Here is a 16,168-nt window from a genome sequence, read left to right as displayed (position 1 = left end):
TTTTATTACCAAATGTTTCAAGAAGTCCAAAGATGTATGTAATTGCACTTTATTTCATGTAAAATGGTGTTTGGTGCACTTTAACTTGAAATCTCACAAGAAACAGACATATATGCACGGATACATTGAGGGTTAGGGGTAGGAGCCACAATGTAGTGCATAGTGAACAAGATTAGAGATGTTTTGGATGAATACTGTTGTCTCTTGACTTTGAATAGAAGTAAAGGATGCTTAAAAATTGGGCATTTGGTGGTGCGGACGATGCCTTGACACCATATCCCTATGAAAGTGCTGGTAATGAAAGCAATAATTGCCTTTGTAAGGAAAAAAATTACAATGATATGCATCTGTGTGACAGGTGCGCAAAAATTGTTGTTTGGGTGTTGGCGGAGCCATACCACTGTAAGCCCAAAGAGCTGGTGTTGAAGAAGGCGTAAAAATTATGAAGGTGTGCACATGTGGAACAGGTGCGCAAACATGGTAGTTTTGGTGTTGGCGGAGCCTCCCCACCATAACCCCAAAGAGCTGGCTTTGAAGGAGGCCCAAAAATTGTAAAGGTGTGCACCTGTGGAACAGGTTCGCAAACATGGTAGTTTTTGTTTAGCATAGCCTCCCCACCTTAACTCCAAAGAGCTGGTGTTGAAGGAGGCCCAAAAATTGTAAAGGTGTGCACCTGTGGAACAGGTGCGCAAACATTGTAGTTTTTGTTTTAGCATAGCCTCCCCACCTTAACCCCAAAGAGCTGGCGTTGAAGGAGGCCCAAAAATTGTAAAGGTGTGCACCTGTGGAACAGGTGCGCAAACATTGTCGTTTTTGTTTTAGCATAGCCTCCCCACCTTAACCCCAAAGAGCTGGTGTTGAAGGAGGCCCAAAAATTGTAAAGGTGTGCACCTGTGGAACAGGTGCGCAAACATTGTCGTTTTTGTTTTAGCATAGCCTCCCCACCTTAACCCCAAAGAGCTGGTGTTGAAGGAGGCCCAAAAATTGTAAAGGTGTGCACCTGTGGAACAGGTGCGCAAACATTGTAGTTTTTGTTTTAGCATAGCCTCCCCACCTTAACCCCAAAGAGCTGGTGTTGAAGGAGGCCCAAAAATTGTAAAGGTGTGCACCTGTGGAACAGGTGCGCAAACATTGTCGTTTTTGTTTTAGCATAGCCTCCCCACCTTAACCCCAAAGAGCTGGTGTTGAAGGAGGCCCAAAAATTGTAAAGGTGTGCACCTGTGGAACAGGTGCGCAAACATTGTCGTTTTTGTTTTAGCATAGCCTCCCCACCTTAACCCCAAAGAGCTGGTGTTGAAGGAGGCCCAAAAATTGTAAAGGTGTGCACCTGTGGAACAGGTGCGCAAACATTGTCGTTTTTGTTTTAGCATAGCCTCCCCACCTTAACCCCAAAGAGCTGGTGTTGAAGGAGGCCCAAAAATTGTAAAGGTGTGCACCTGTGGAACAGGTGCGCAAACATTGTCGTTTTTGTTTTAGCATAGCCTCCCCACCTTAACCCCAAAGAGCTGGTGTTGAAGGAGGCCCAAAAATTGTAAAGGTGTGCACCTGTGGAACAGGTGCGCAAACATTGTCGTTTTTGTCATAACCAAAATGAGGTTCTGTGAACGTAAAGAGAATGAGAGGAGGGTTTGAGGGCGGCACCATGGTCCAGGCTTAAACTGAGGCTCAACTGCCACATCACAACGATAGCCTAGTCTACAAGGTCTGCATCAGGTGCATCAAAGCTTGATATCCACGACTGATTCATCTTAATGAATGTCAAACGGTCGACTGAGTCGGTGGAGAGTCTAGTTCGATGGTCTGTGACGAATCCTCCTGCTGCGCTGAATGCCCGTTCCGATAGGACACTGGAAGCAGGGCAGGCCAACAACTCCATGGCATACTGGGCCAGTTCTGACCAGTGGTCTAATCTTAAGACCCAGTATGCCAGTGGATCGGATTCGTCACATGAAAAGCCCTCTGTGTCACTTTGTGCCCTCACGTAATCGTCCACCATGTGATGCAGACGGTGTCGATGCGATGTGGCAGCTGAGAGGCCTGGGCGGTGAGGACTAAAAAAAGACCGAAAGGCATCTGTCAACCGCACGCCTTCTCCAACGCTCCTCTCGTGACCACCAGTAGAATCCATGGTAGGTTGTCCCCGCCCCTGCACCCTACGGGAGTCGGGGAACATGTTCACCAGATTCCTCTTGAGACTGTCCTCAAGGGATTTGATCCTGTGGACTCTCTGGGTGGATGGGAAAAGCTCCGAGACTTTACACTTGTACCGGGGGTCAAGTAGGGTGGCCAACCAATAGTGGTTTGTCTCTTTAATGGCCTTGATTCTGGGGTCCTTTCGCAGGCTCTGGAGCATGATGTTTCCCATGCGTCGCAAATTAGCGAAGGCCTGAGAAGCTGACTCCTCGGGGTCACTCATAACGACATTATCTTCAACGGGCTCCTCCTCCTCCCAGCCACGTACTACTCCAAAGTGTCCCGAGGGAGTCAAACTAGGCCTTGCAGATTGCCGCATGTCTTCCTCCTCCTCCTCCTCAAACCCTGCAAAAGTTCCCGCAGAATCGTCCTCCTCCTCCTCTTCCACCCCTGGATCCTGCTCGGGCCTCTGGGAGCTAGGCATAATGGGGTCAGGATTCTCAGGATAAAGGGGGCCTTGAGAGGCAAGGAAGTCCTCCTCTTCCTCCTGCTGCTCTGCCTCCAGTGCCCTGTCCATAATGCCCCGCAGAGTGTGCTCCAACAAAAACAGTACTGGTAGGGTGTCACTGATGCATGCGCTGTCCCGGCTGACCATCCTTGTGGCCTCCTCAAATGGCGAGAGGACAGCGCATGCATCCTTAATCAAAAGCCACTGCCGTGGTGAAAAGAAGCCCAGGCGCGCAGAGCCAGTGCTGGTGCCGTACTCGCATAGGTATTCATTGAGGGCCCTCTGCTGCGTGTACAGGCGCTGCAGCATAGCCAAGGTGGAGTTCCAGCGGGTGGGCATGTCACAGATGAGGCGGTGTACCGGCAGGTGAAACTCGCGCTGCACTTCGGCCAAACGTGCAGTGGCACTGTACGATCGCCTGAAGTGACTGCACACCCTTCTTGCCATCCTTAGCACATCCTGCATTCCCGGGTACGAGTTCAAAAACCGCTGTACCACGAGATTCAGGACATGCGCCAGGCATGGCACATGGGTTAACTTTCCCTGACGAAGGGCGGCCAGGAGGTTTGACCCATTATCAGTAACCACCATCCCTGGCTGCAGCTGGCGTGGTGTCAACCACCTCTGGGCCTGTGCCTGCAGAGCCCCAAGAATCTGAGGGGCAGTGTGCTGCCTGTCCCCTAGACACACAAGCTGCAGCACTGCGTGACACCTTTTGGCCTGAGACATAGAATAGCCCTTTGAACGTTTACGTGGTACCTCATCATATTCAAAGGACCATTCTGCAGAGGAGGGCATGGAGGAGGTAGAGGAGGAGGAGCAGGAGGGGGTAGAAGTGATCGATCTACCCGGATCAGCGACACCACCAGCTGTTTGCAGACGTGGGGGCAACACTGGCTGCAGCACCGAGCCCTGGCTACAATCCCTTCCACTGGCAAGCAGTGTAACCCAGTGAGCAGTGACAGAAATGTACCGTCCCTGCCCATGTTTGCTTGACCAAGTGTCAGCCGTTAAGTGTATCTTACGGCTGACTGACTTGGCCAGGGACGACACTACATTGCCTTCCACATGTTGGTATAGGGATGGCAGGGCCTTACGGGAAAAGTAATGCCGACTTGGCACCTGCCACTGTAGAACTGCACATTTTGCGAAGTCACGGAAGGGAGCAGACTCTACCAGGTTAAATGGTAATAGTTGCAGAGCCAGTAGTTTAGCCAAACTACTGTTTAGACGCTGGGCATGTGGGTGGCGGGGAGTATACATTTTTTTTCGTTCCAGCATGTGTGGAATCGAAATTTGGCGTCTAGATGTTACAGCTGGTGGTGTGCTGGAGGTAGATGCGACACTGCCTGCTATATCATCATCCCTGCCAGTGGAGGCTGCCAACAGGTGACGAGTGACTATAGCAGGGCCAGGAACAGACTGATGTGCAGGTGGAGCAGGTGGAGCAGATGGAGCATGAGGAGGAGCGCGAGGAGAACTAGGAGGCCGACTGACCGATCTTTGGCCCTTTTGTGGGTTCTTTAAATGCTCCTGCCAACGGGCCGAGTGGTGGGTTGTCAAATGCCTGTTTAGGCAGCTTGTACCCAGGTGGTTGACATTTTTGCCACGTTTTATACCCTTCTTACAAATCTTGCAGATCGCAACTGTTTTATCTGCATGGGATGTCTCAAAAAAGGCCCAGCAAGATGAGGTGTGTATAGTGGCCCGGGAGACAACAGGTGCGGCCTTAGATGGAGTAGGCCGTCTGCTCTCCCCTCTTGCTTGCTCTGCCTCCTCCTCAACCTCAGACCCAACATCTGACTCCATCAAAGACTGAGCATCAGGCCTGGCCTGGGAGACAACAGGTGCGGCCTTAGATGGAGCGGGCCGTCTGCTCTCCCCTCTTGTTTGCTCTGCCTCCTCCTCAACCTCAGACCCAACATCTGATTCTATCAAAGACTGAGCATCAGGCCTGGCCTGGGAGACAACAGGTGCGGCCTTAGATGGAGCGGGCCGTCTGCTCTCCCCTCTTGTTTGCTCTGCCTCCTCCTCAAACTCAGACCCAACATCAGACTCCATAAAGGACTGAGCATCAGGCTGGAGTAGATGGCCGACACTGTGGTCAAACAGCTCAGCTGACTCCTCTGCCATGTCTGAAATTGGGTCTAAGGGAGGACATGAGGTGGACATGGACTCATCTGTATTTGTTCTGACAACTGCAGAAGACTGACCACTTTTCTCTGCCTGGGTCACTGTAGTTGCAGATGATGCCGATGATGAGGGTTTGTTCATATAGTCCACCACCTCCTGTACATACTGTGGACGTATAGCTTGGCCACTGCCGGAGAACAATCCAAATGGTGGCCTGGCTGAGGACTGACCACCACGTCCACCCCTGCCTCTAGACACCCTAGAAGCTGTGCCCCTTTCCGCAGCAGGGCCACGTATGCCTTTTCTTGGTCTACCAGGCATATTTCTCAATGATGCGTTGGCAACTGTGTGCGGTGAAAAACGCACACTGCTATGCGACCCACAGTTGTCGCTGGATACAGCACAGCAGTTGCGGTTCACGCACAGTAGCAAAGCCTTTTGCACAGTGGACCTAACGCTTTGAACAACAGGCGTTAGGTTGTCACTGATGCGTTGGCAACTGTGTGCGGTGAAAAACGCACACTGCTATGCGACCCACAGTTGTCGCTGGATACAGCACAGCAGTTGCGTGTCACGCACAGTTGCAAAGGCTTTTGTACAGTGCACCTAACGCTTTGAACAACAGGCGTTAAGTTGTCACTGTATTTTGCTGCCTAGCAAGCACGTATACCTGCTGTGATAGAGCAGCACTGTGCCACGTGCTCACTAAACAGAACCCTCACACTTTCCCTACAGAAACTAAATTTTCAAATCTAACTAATGTAGTACAAAGTTCCCTAACTACACTAGATATCCCTTTCCACTAAATAGAAAGCTCCATACAGCAGAAGACTGACACTGTCCCTTAAGTTTTTTTTTTTTTTTAACTCTAAGAACCAGCACAATCGCTGTATCTAACTACACTGGCTGTAAGCTAAATACAATTCTGCTATATGGAGCTTTAGAACCACTCGATATGTAGGAAATGTAGTGTAGCAAGCAGGAGTCAGACAGAACTGCTTCAACTCTCTTCAACAGGCTCTGGATAACTGTGCTAGGGGTTAGGCGGGGCCATCTTATATAGTGTGGGGCGTATTCACTCCTGATTGGCCTCTGGTCCCCGTAGTCACTCCAATCACGTTCCTAGGAGACTCCTGCCCCCTCATTGGCTTTTGCAGACGTTTCTGGGCCAATCACGGGCTTTTAAAGCCCAGTTCCTGTCCCAGTGCATTTTGGGCGGTTCTGGTGGCCGAATACCGAACTTTTGCCGCAAAAAGTTCGGTATTCGGCCGAATATCGAACATCCAATGTTCGGGTCGAACCGATGGTCGACCCGAACCGTTCGATCATCCCTACCCATTATTGCCATCTATCAGTGCTGCCCACCAGTGCCTATCAGTGCCCCCCATCAGTGCCGATCAGTGCCGCCCATCAGTGCCGCCTATCAGTGCCCATCAGTGCCTCCTATCAGTGCCCATCAGTGCCGCCGATCAGTCCCCATCAGTGCTGCCTATCAGTGCCCATCAGCGCTGCCTATCAGTGCCCACCAATGCTGCATATCAGTGCTATCTATCAGTGCCACATATCAGTGCCCATCAGTGCTGCATATCAGTGCTACCTATCAGTGCCCATCAGTGCTGCATATCAGTGCCACCCCATCAGTGCCACCCCATCAGTGCCACCCCATCAGTGCCTGTCAGTGCGGCGTCATCAGTGCTCATCAGTGCAGGAAAAAACTTATCTATTTACAAAATTTTATAACCTAAACAAAAAAACTTTTTTTTTTTTTCAAACTTTTCGGTCTTTTTTTATTTGTGCACCAAAAAAGAAAAAACCTGGCGGTGATCAAATACCACCAAAAGAAAGCTCTATTTGTGGGGAAAAAATGACATAAATTTGGTTTAGGTACAGTGTTGCATGGCCGCGCAATTGTCATTCAAAATGCAACAGCGCTAAAAGCTAAAAATTGGTCTGGGAAGGAAGGGGGTTTAAGTGCCCAGTATTGAGGTGGTTAAACACACTTGGAAGATTCTGAGGCCACCTGGAAAAAGATGATCAGCTAAGACTAAAATTGAATTATTTGGCCCCAACACCAAATGATATGTCTAGTGGAAATCCAATACAGCTCACTATCCTGATAACACCATTCCTACAGTAAAGCATGGAGGTAATATCCTGTTATGGGGGTGTTTCCCTGCAGCAGGGACTGGAGCACTTATCAGGATAGAAGAAAAAGGGATGGGGCAAAATACTATCAAATTCTTGAAGCAAATCTGCTGTCCTCTGCCGGAAAGTTGTCAATGGGAAAAAGGTTTACCTTCCATCATGACAATGACCAAATACACACAGCTAAAATGACCACACAGTGGTTGAAGAAGAAAAAGGTGAATGTCCTTTTATGGCTTAGTCAGAGCCCAGACATAAATCACAGTAAAAATCCAGGAAAGTGACTTGAAGACTGCAGTCCACAAATGACCACCTTTAAATTTAACTAAACTTGAGCAGTTCTGCAAAGAAGAGTGGGCAAATATTGCAAAGTCTAGATGTGCAAAGTTAGTAGAGACATATCCCAACAGACTAAAGGCTGTAATTAACCTCTTGCTTACTGGGCACTTGCTGACCAGGCCAAATTTCAGCACTGTCACACTTTGAATGACAATTGCGTGATCATGCAACACTGTACCCCTATGAAATGTTTATAATTTTTTTCACACAAATAGAGCTTTCTTTTGCTGGTATTTAATCACCACTGTGTTTTTTATTTTTTGCTAAAAAAATAAAAAAAATATCAAAATTTTTGAAAAAAAAAATGTTTTTTTTATATTTTGTTATAACATTTTCTATATAACATTTCAGGTAATTTTTCTCCTTCACTGATGTGCACTGATGGGCACTGATAGGCTGCACTGATAGGCTGCACTGATAGGCTGCACTGATAAGGGAGCACTGATAGGCTGCACTGACAGGTGGCACTGATGAGACGGCACTAGTGGGCACTGATCAGGAGGCACTTAAAGGGCTGCACTGATGGGTGGCACTGATGGCACTAATACATGTCACTGATAGGCAGTACTGATAATTGACACTGATGATGATGCACTGATAGGCACTGATAGGTGACACTGGTGGGCACTGATTAGCAGTACTGATTGCCACTGATAGATGCCACTGGTGGGAATTGATTAGCAGCACTGGAGGGCACTGATTAGCAGCACTGGTGGGCACTAAGGGGACCGATGTCCCTCTAACAGAAGCCGGTTAACGGCTTTCTTCTTTCCTTTACTCTGACAGTGTAAGGGTAAAAAAAGACAATAACTGGCTTCAGTTTAAAATGAAAGTCCTGCGAGTTACTAAGTGAACAATGTTATTCCAAAGGGTTCAATTCTACTAAGCCGCTGATACTGCCTACGCTCTGATAAATGTGCCATATGAATAAAATTCTAAATAGTACCACGCTAATTATAAGTGTTAGAAAAAATAAATAAAAATAAATATAGAAAACTTTGATATATACTAATAAACCACTAGCAGTATAAAAAAAAATATATATATATATATATATATATTCAGATCTGTGCAAAACAATAGTCTATGCAATAAGTAAATTAACAATAGTCTATGCAATAAGTGTGTGAGGATTAGTAAAAGCAAGGGATTTCTAAGCCAGTGAAGGATAAAAGGTGTGCATTGATCTCACTTATGTGTAGCGATTACACTCCCTCAGGTGAGATTATTCTTAGAGGGGGAGCACTTGGCGGTGGCATGATGATTGAATTTGAACACCAATGGAAAGTGGAACACTCGTTTTAAGCACCAATTTGGAGCAAGAAGCACTGGTTGAGCACAACAGTTGTTAATGGGAGATTGCATTCACCATTGTTTTACTATCAGTTTTTCTGTTTTTGTATTTTTTATTTTACTTATTGCACAGATCTGAATATACATATATATATATATATATATATATATATATATATATATATGGAATTAATCCACATTGTTTTTTGTGTATTGAGCACTGTGGTTTATTACTAAATATCAAAGTTTTTATATTTATTTTTATTATTTTTTCTAACATTCAACTGGCTTCTGTTTACTTCCGTGATCAAGCACAAGGTGCTTAAAGCAACAGGTGGTTCAACAAAATACCTACATAAGGGGGTGAACTTTAGTTTAGTTATGGACATCATGGGTTAGGGAGATCTCCATGCTAGTGCCACAGAGAATAGTATTGATAGAACAGTAATGATGTTGCATTTCATCCAACATTAAAGTTTGTGTAAAACCTAACAAAGTATTATCATTCCTGCTCAGTTCACAGAAAACCTCCTCCTATGCTGTATGAGGAACATAGAAGAGGTGTTCCATAGGGGTTGATTTACTAAAACTGTAGAGGGAAAAATCTGGTGCAGCTGTGCTTGGTAGCCAATCAGCTTCTAACTTCATCTTGTTCAATGAAGCTTTGACAATACAACCTGGAAGCTGATTGGTTTCTATGCAGAGCTGCATCAGATTTTGCACTTTCCAGTTTTAGTAAATCAACTCCTATGGAACATCTCTTCTATGTTCCAGTTTTAGTAAATCAACCCAAGAGTCCTAACATTGCTCTTCACCTAGGGTGACAACACTCTTCCTCCACAGATGCAGTAACGTGAGTGAGCATCATCACCCTAGAACAGGACGTGTGTTACTGACAGAATCATGAGGTTAAGATAGAAGGAGAAAAAAAAGTCTGAAAAATGAAAACTAAAGCAGCCACCATGCATATGGACTGTTATGTTGCAATAAATTATATTTATTTCACAGATGTAACGTTTGGATGATGTTTTACCACTACTAAAATTATTTAAGGTAAATAATTCAACAAATGCAGTTAAAGAATAGCAAACTAAAACATCCAGACACTGAAATCAGCTGTAGCTCGAAGTAAATATAAATGTGCATATATTTTAGTTACACGGTGGATCACTGTCTGCCATGTAATTGAAATGTATACACATAAACGTGAATATATTTTTCTCATAATGTCATTTTACAGCTGCTGCTATCTCAGCCTTTGGTAGTAAATATACCTGTGCCAATCACAGAGAGTAGCAGCTGACTTTACCAGATATCAGCTAAGGACAAACCAGCTGTATTATAACATAATGCATAAGATATGCCTTAGAGGCTGTCTTTAAAACAGTAGGTATAAATCTGTGTGATCAATGTAAGTGGATAAAGGCTAATCTGCATGCCTGTCAATGGGTCCTTATCTATATGGCCATAAGTCTTAAATAGTGTAATTGCTTTGTGTTCTCTGGGATTTTTGAAGGAATGCAGGTCATGAACTTTATGTTTCATAAGAGGATTATGAATAAATCCTTACTGTTTGTTGTGCAGAGTGGAGTTTTCAGTTACTATTTAAAGTGTTATCTGCATAGGCAATATATAGGTCAAAAGCAGATACATTCAAAATGCAACAAGTAACTTTTACATCAAACAACTGTAAATGAAAGCAAAACAAATTAAGTGATGTATGTTTTTATTTTAAAACTACATTGTGAGTAGCATCGTGCCGGTAAAAAAAAAAAAAAAAAAAAACTTTTATGTTTTGTTTTCTGCTGCTCTGAGTTTCCTGAAAAAAATATTAATAGCTGCTTTTTATTCCTAAGCTAGCCATATAGTTAGCAAAATTCTTCAGGGGACTGGCCGAATTGTGATCAGTGTAACAGTCCCTACTTGATGATGTGATATCAAAATTAAGGAAAGCCTAGAGTTGGCATCAATCTTAAGAGCCAGAAATGTCTGAGCAGTTTGATTGGTTATGAATCAGTTCTAGGTAGAACCAATCCAAGTGGGGGAATGTAGAATATTTTGGATGTAATTTTGTGTGTATATATATACACACACACACATACAGTATTAAGGCTAAGATATTGACCAGGCCAGGGCCTGACCATACCAGCTACAGTATATTCTACATAACAAAAGGCTAGCTAATGGCTTTTTGCCATGTTCATTTTAAGCCAGACCACAATGGCCAAGGCGAAGTCAGGGAAACAGTTTAAAGGGAGGTGGTTTGCAAATTTGAAAAGAATTGTAGAGTGCAGGTGGTCTGGTCAGATTAAACGTCCGATCGGCCCATTGTCGGCTTGTTAGTATGATGCTTCCGACAACCGACTGCGACTTTTCGGCCGAACAAAATCTGGTGTGCAGGCTATAAAATTTTTGTTGGCCAACAAAGAACGGCCGATTGTTCGTCAGTCAGTACAGATTTCGGCCGACAAAAGCCAGATGAGCAAGACTGGGCATGCTCAGAGAAGAAAAAACACACGTAAAGTAGACCAGAACATGACATCACTTCTGCAGTTGGTTGTTGTTGACCGACAAAATTTGTGTGCAGTCTAGAGCACATTTCAACCAACAAAACAACACTGGACAAAAGACGGCCGATCGTTCGGCCGACAATCGATACGTGTGTACGGGGCATAAAAAGGAATCATAAAGATCAAGGTAGACAAGGTAAAATGTCTATGTTCTTGTGTAAGAATGCAATTAGATTATTAACAATGAATGCAAGTATTTATGATGACTGAACATCAAAAGGGGTTGTAAATATTTATTGTTTATTGTAAATAGCATTCTTCGCATGGTAACCTGTTTATATAAATAGTAGTAAAAATGAATGCAAGTTAGTAAATTTCTGGAAAACTTTGATTAGATTTTAAGATCAAAGGGGCTACTAAAACTGGCCAATCCGATTGCTTGACCTTGTTACTGAATAGGGAAAATGTGTATATTAAGGAAGGTTCTTTTGGCTAAGTTATGACAGTAAAACCTGGGTTCTCTGAAGGTGCATGAATAGTCCAAGTACCCTCTCATCTACCTTGTCTGTACCTCTGTTGGCCGTTCTGAAGTCTAAATAAATGCATTTCTCTAGATGAACCAAGTTGCTGCATGAACTCACTTTTGGATAGAGGGGTTTTGCATTACATACCGGCTAGCAAACTCTTGCCTCAACAAATAATTATAATAATACTTAGCACTCCTCATCCCTTCAATATCACATCACTGGACAGAAGTCAATTGTCTGACTTCAATGAAAGGGGCATTTGGAAAATGTTTATTGATCAGCAGCTGCTAAGGCCACTAATCTGTGCATTCTACCAGCTTCAGGTGCCAGTGTCAGAATAAAGTTTTCCAACAGGGGAGATTTCTCCATCCACCTTATTCATGTGAATGAAGGGATCTGTTTGTCCTTTTTTCATTTAGCTTACTGGCTGAATGAACAAATTATCAGTATATGGACAGCTAGCTTTAGGCGTAAGATATCTACCTGACTTGATGGAAAATGGTCAATTGTCTTTCCTTATCCTTAGTTCTTTTCAGATGAATAGCATTTCTTGTTATCATTTCTTGCCTAAACTCTACTTCTTTCTCTACAGTCACACCTTTCTGAATTTGTGGTCAGGGAACCAAGTCAAGTGAACGAAATTATAAAAATTAACAAAGTACAGTTGTAGCCTGCCAAAACCGCCATTTGGGCAGGCCTGTAAATAAAGAGGGAAAAAAATATATTTAACCAAAAAACCTTTAATATGCATATGCCCAAAAATAACAACGGAAAGATATGAAGACCATGATGCTACGAGGCCAGTTCTCTGAAAGCTTGTCTAAGCTCTTTCTCTGCCTGGGGAATGTAGCGGTTGTATGCTGAAGATTTCCACTGGCCCATTCTTTTGATGATGTGAACAGGTATATTATGGCTAGATGCTGCCGAAGCTGCCCCTATGTGGAAGGAATGACCCATACAGGCTGCGGGGTCGCAATCTATCTTAGACAGCAGAGTTCTCAAGTACCCTATAAACCTAGATGTAGTGAGATGCATGCCGTGGAGAATCAGTAGGGGAGCGTCAGGGCCTTGACCTGACAAGGATGGAAGAAAACAGTCCAGTAACCGAACAGCTACAGTCCACCACTCGTTGCCTGTAGTGTACAGAGGAATGTCGCTTGGCAGCCCCATCTGATTTGTTTTGGACTGTCGCAGTGTCAAGACAAAGTGATCCCCCACCTTGACCAGGCCAGCCACCCTCAGCAAGTTGGAAGCTCCGTTTAACCTCCCCACTGTAAATTCATTGGGATGCAAGAACCCATAGAAGGCTAGGTATATTACAACCCTAACTACACTGTTTGTCCCCATTTGACTGTGTGTTTAACACATCGAATAAGGCCCTGAACCTGATGCTGTCAATCGGCTGACATCTTGCGGGCTTGCGGCCTTCCAAGTGAAGGATGCCTTTTAAGACATTCTTGTTCGGCCTTGAAGACATAAAGGTACCATGACTGGGGTGCATGTTGATGACATGGAACTGCAGCCCGGCGAGAAAGTTTAATCGTGTTGTGAGCAAGCTTCAAGTTTAAGTGGCAAAAAGAGGAGAACACCACCATGGTGTCTAAAGTAAATGGATCCGAGATACTGAACTCTGTGATGAACCTGACGAAGATGGTCAAAGCTCGATTGTACGAGCATCTGGTATTGGCCGAGAGCACCGATTGAGCTAGCAGGCTCCCATGAGCCATGAGCTCTGCTAATCCAGGATGAGTTCTTGAAACAGAGGTGGTATGTCTGGGATTCTTGCAGCTGTGGTATGCAAATGGAAGAAAACCTGCAATTTACAACGAGAAAGGGCATCAGCTGCTGAATTGTGGGAACCTTGCACATGCTCACAAACTAGGTGGAAATCTAGCGTAGCAGTGAGCCAAGTAAGTCTCCTACCTAGGCTCATGATGGTAAGGGACAAGGATTGGCCCCTGTTGATGATATTGCAAGCCACCATGTTTTCAGTGAAGCATTTCACTGTCTGACCTCCCCACAGGTGTCCCCATACTTGGGCAGCTGCCACTATGAGGTAAATCTCAAAAATGGCAGAGGTACTGTTAAAAGACAGTAAATTAGCAGTTTCAGATGGCCAAATGTCTCTGAACCAGTTGTTACCACAAATAGCTGCAAACCCCGAATGGGCTCCCGCATCAGCCCATAAAACCAGGGAGCTATCTGAAAAAGGTGGGATGAACATATTCACCCCGTTCCAATGAGCCAGGAACTGTCTCCACATGGAAAAGTCTGCCCTGGCCTGCTCGTCCAATGAGATGACACTCCTATCGTGCGGGAAGCCAAGAAGCAGACTGAGAAGCCTGGAGACAAATGTGCAGCCTTGAGGAATGATTCTCATGGCAAAGTTCAGAGAACCCAGGAGAGATTGGAGGTCTTTCCGAGATGCGGAACCTCTAAGGAGGAACAACTCTACCACTGCCTAGATCCTCTAGACCTTGTCAGGGGGCAGGCTTGACTGCATGACAACCGAGTCCAAGCAAATACCTAAAAAGGTCAGTTTGGTAGAGGGAACTACTGTTTTGTTCTTGGCTACCAGAACCCCCAAAGCAGAAAAAAGTGCCGCCGTCTTTACTATGCTTAGCGAAGCAGACGTGAGACTTTCAACCGTCAGAAAATTGTCTAAATAATGGATAACGACTGGACCACAACAGATGTTTAACAGGAGACAGCACAGAGTCTCTGCAAACAGATCAAAAATCTTGGGGCTGCTCTTGGCTAACAAAAGTCAAGCGAACAGCAAAATAATAAAGTCCCTTCCATTTTGCACTGTGCAGATGCCACAGCGACGGGTGTATGGGCAGCAATTTGAAGGGGTTAGAAATGTCTGTTTTCCCAAGCCAAGCTGCTTTTCCAGCCTTCAGGATAGCCTGAATGGTGTGATCTACTGTGGCGTACTGCAACGAAAATTTTTCAGAAGGAATGAGCGAATTGAGGCTAGAAGTGGTGACAGAATGAGGAACCGCGAGGTCGATGATCAAACATTTTTTATTATTGTATTTCCCAGTGGCTACCCTCAACGAGTTGGTTCGCCAGCAAGAGAAAGGATGGGAAGCCTTTGTCCACTTCCGTCTGCAAGAGAGTGTCGACTATCGCTGGGTCAGCAGTGGCAGACTGTAAGTTGTTGCACTTGATCGTGCCTGGCAGCAAAACCAAACCTGTATGGAAACCTACCGTGAAGCCACCAGGTAGGGGGCACGTGCACGGCTGTGCTTTGATTAGTCACAGCACAAGCCGATCATTGACTGCTGGCACCTGCTGATCAATGAGGAGGAAGACAGGACAGAGCTCTGTCTAAGTAGCCAATACACAGCTCTGTCCTGTCAGCGGGGATGTGCCAGTTTTTGTTTCCCTGCAAAGCAGGGAATAAAAACCAGAACATCCCTTAGTAAAATCAGCTCACAGTGCACACATAAACACTGGTTAGGCACACATTTAACGCTTTGATCACTATAGATGTTAACCCCTTCACCGCCAGTGTCATTCGTTCAGTGACACTGTATATTTTTAGCACTGATCACTGTATTATTGTCACTGGTCCCCATAAAGTGCCAAAAGTGTCAGTTAGTGTCAGATTGCGTGCTATACTATTGTAGTCCTGCTATAAGTTGCCGATTGCCACTACTAAATTACTAGTATGAAAAAAAAATTCCAGTATATATTCTATAGTTTGTAGGCACTATAAATTTTGTGCAAACCAATCAACATAAGCTTATTGGGATTTTTTTTTACCAAAGATATGAGTACAACATTGCATGACCGTGCAATTGTCAGTTAAAGCAACGCAGTGCAAAAAATGAAAAAATGGCCTGGTCATAAGGGACATTGTATGGATTTCTTCCTAACGCTTTGGTTTCCTGCAAACAACTTGCTTGAAGTGATTGTAGCCATATTAGTGCACTTGCAACAGAAACAATTGAGTAGTGTCTGTGATTCTTTTTTATTTGCACTTACATACAATTTTTCAGGACAAGCTTTCGGGATATGTTCCCTTCTTCAAACAGACTTCACAAAAGTTTTAGCAGAATGTTAAAGTAAAGACAATATCTGAGGGAAAGAGTAAAAAAAAAAAAAAAACACACACATAAACAAATCTACACAGCAAGAGTAAAGAAAAAAAAATTCTTTACGATGCTGGTTTTATTACCATTGCTGTGTACATTTGTTTGTGTGTGTTGTTTATTTTTTCTTTCCCTCAAAGATTGTCTGTTTTTTTTTTTTTTTTTTTTTTTTTTACATTCTGCTAAAACCTTTGTGAATTATAACTGCTTGGACCTTGAAGAAGGGGACATACCCTCAAAGCTTGTCCTGAAAAATTGTATGTTAGTGCAAAAAAAAAAGTATCACGGACAGTACTGTTTCTGCAACAACTCAAAAGCATAATTGTAGGTTTCATACCTAATTTACCCTATTTTTTCACTGTAGTATGGATACCATAATTGGTTAGGGGCTGGTATGAGTAGTGGATATTGTTGTAAAATATTTCCTGGATCAATCTATTTGTTCAGTAATAAGCATGAAATGAGAGACTCATTAATGAC

This window comes from Pelophylax lessonae, assembly GCF_965119305.1.
Source record: "Pelophylax lessonae genome assembly, chromosome: 3".
NCBI lineage: Eukaryota > Metazoa > Chordata > Amphibia > Anura > Ranidae > Pelophylax > Pelophylax lessonae.
This window is presented reverse-complemented; position numbering follows the sequence as displayed.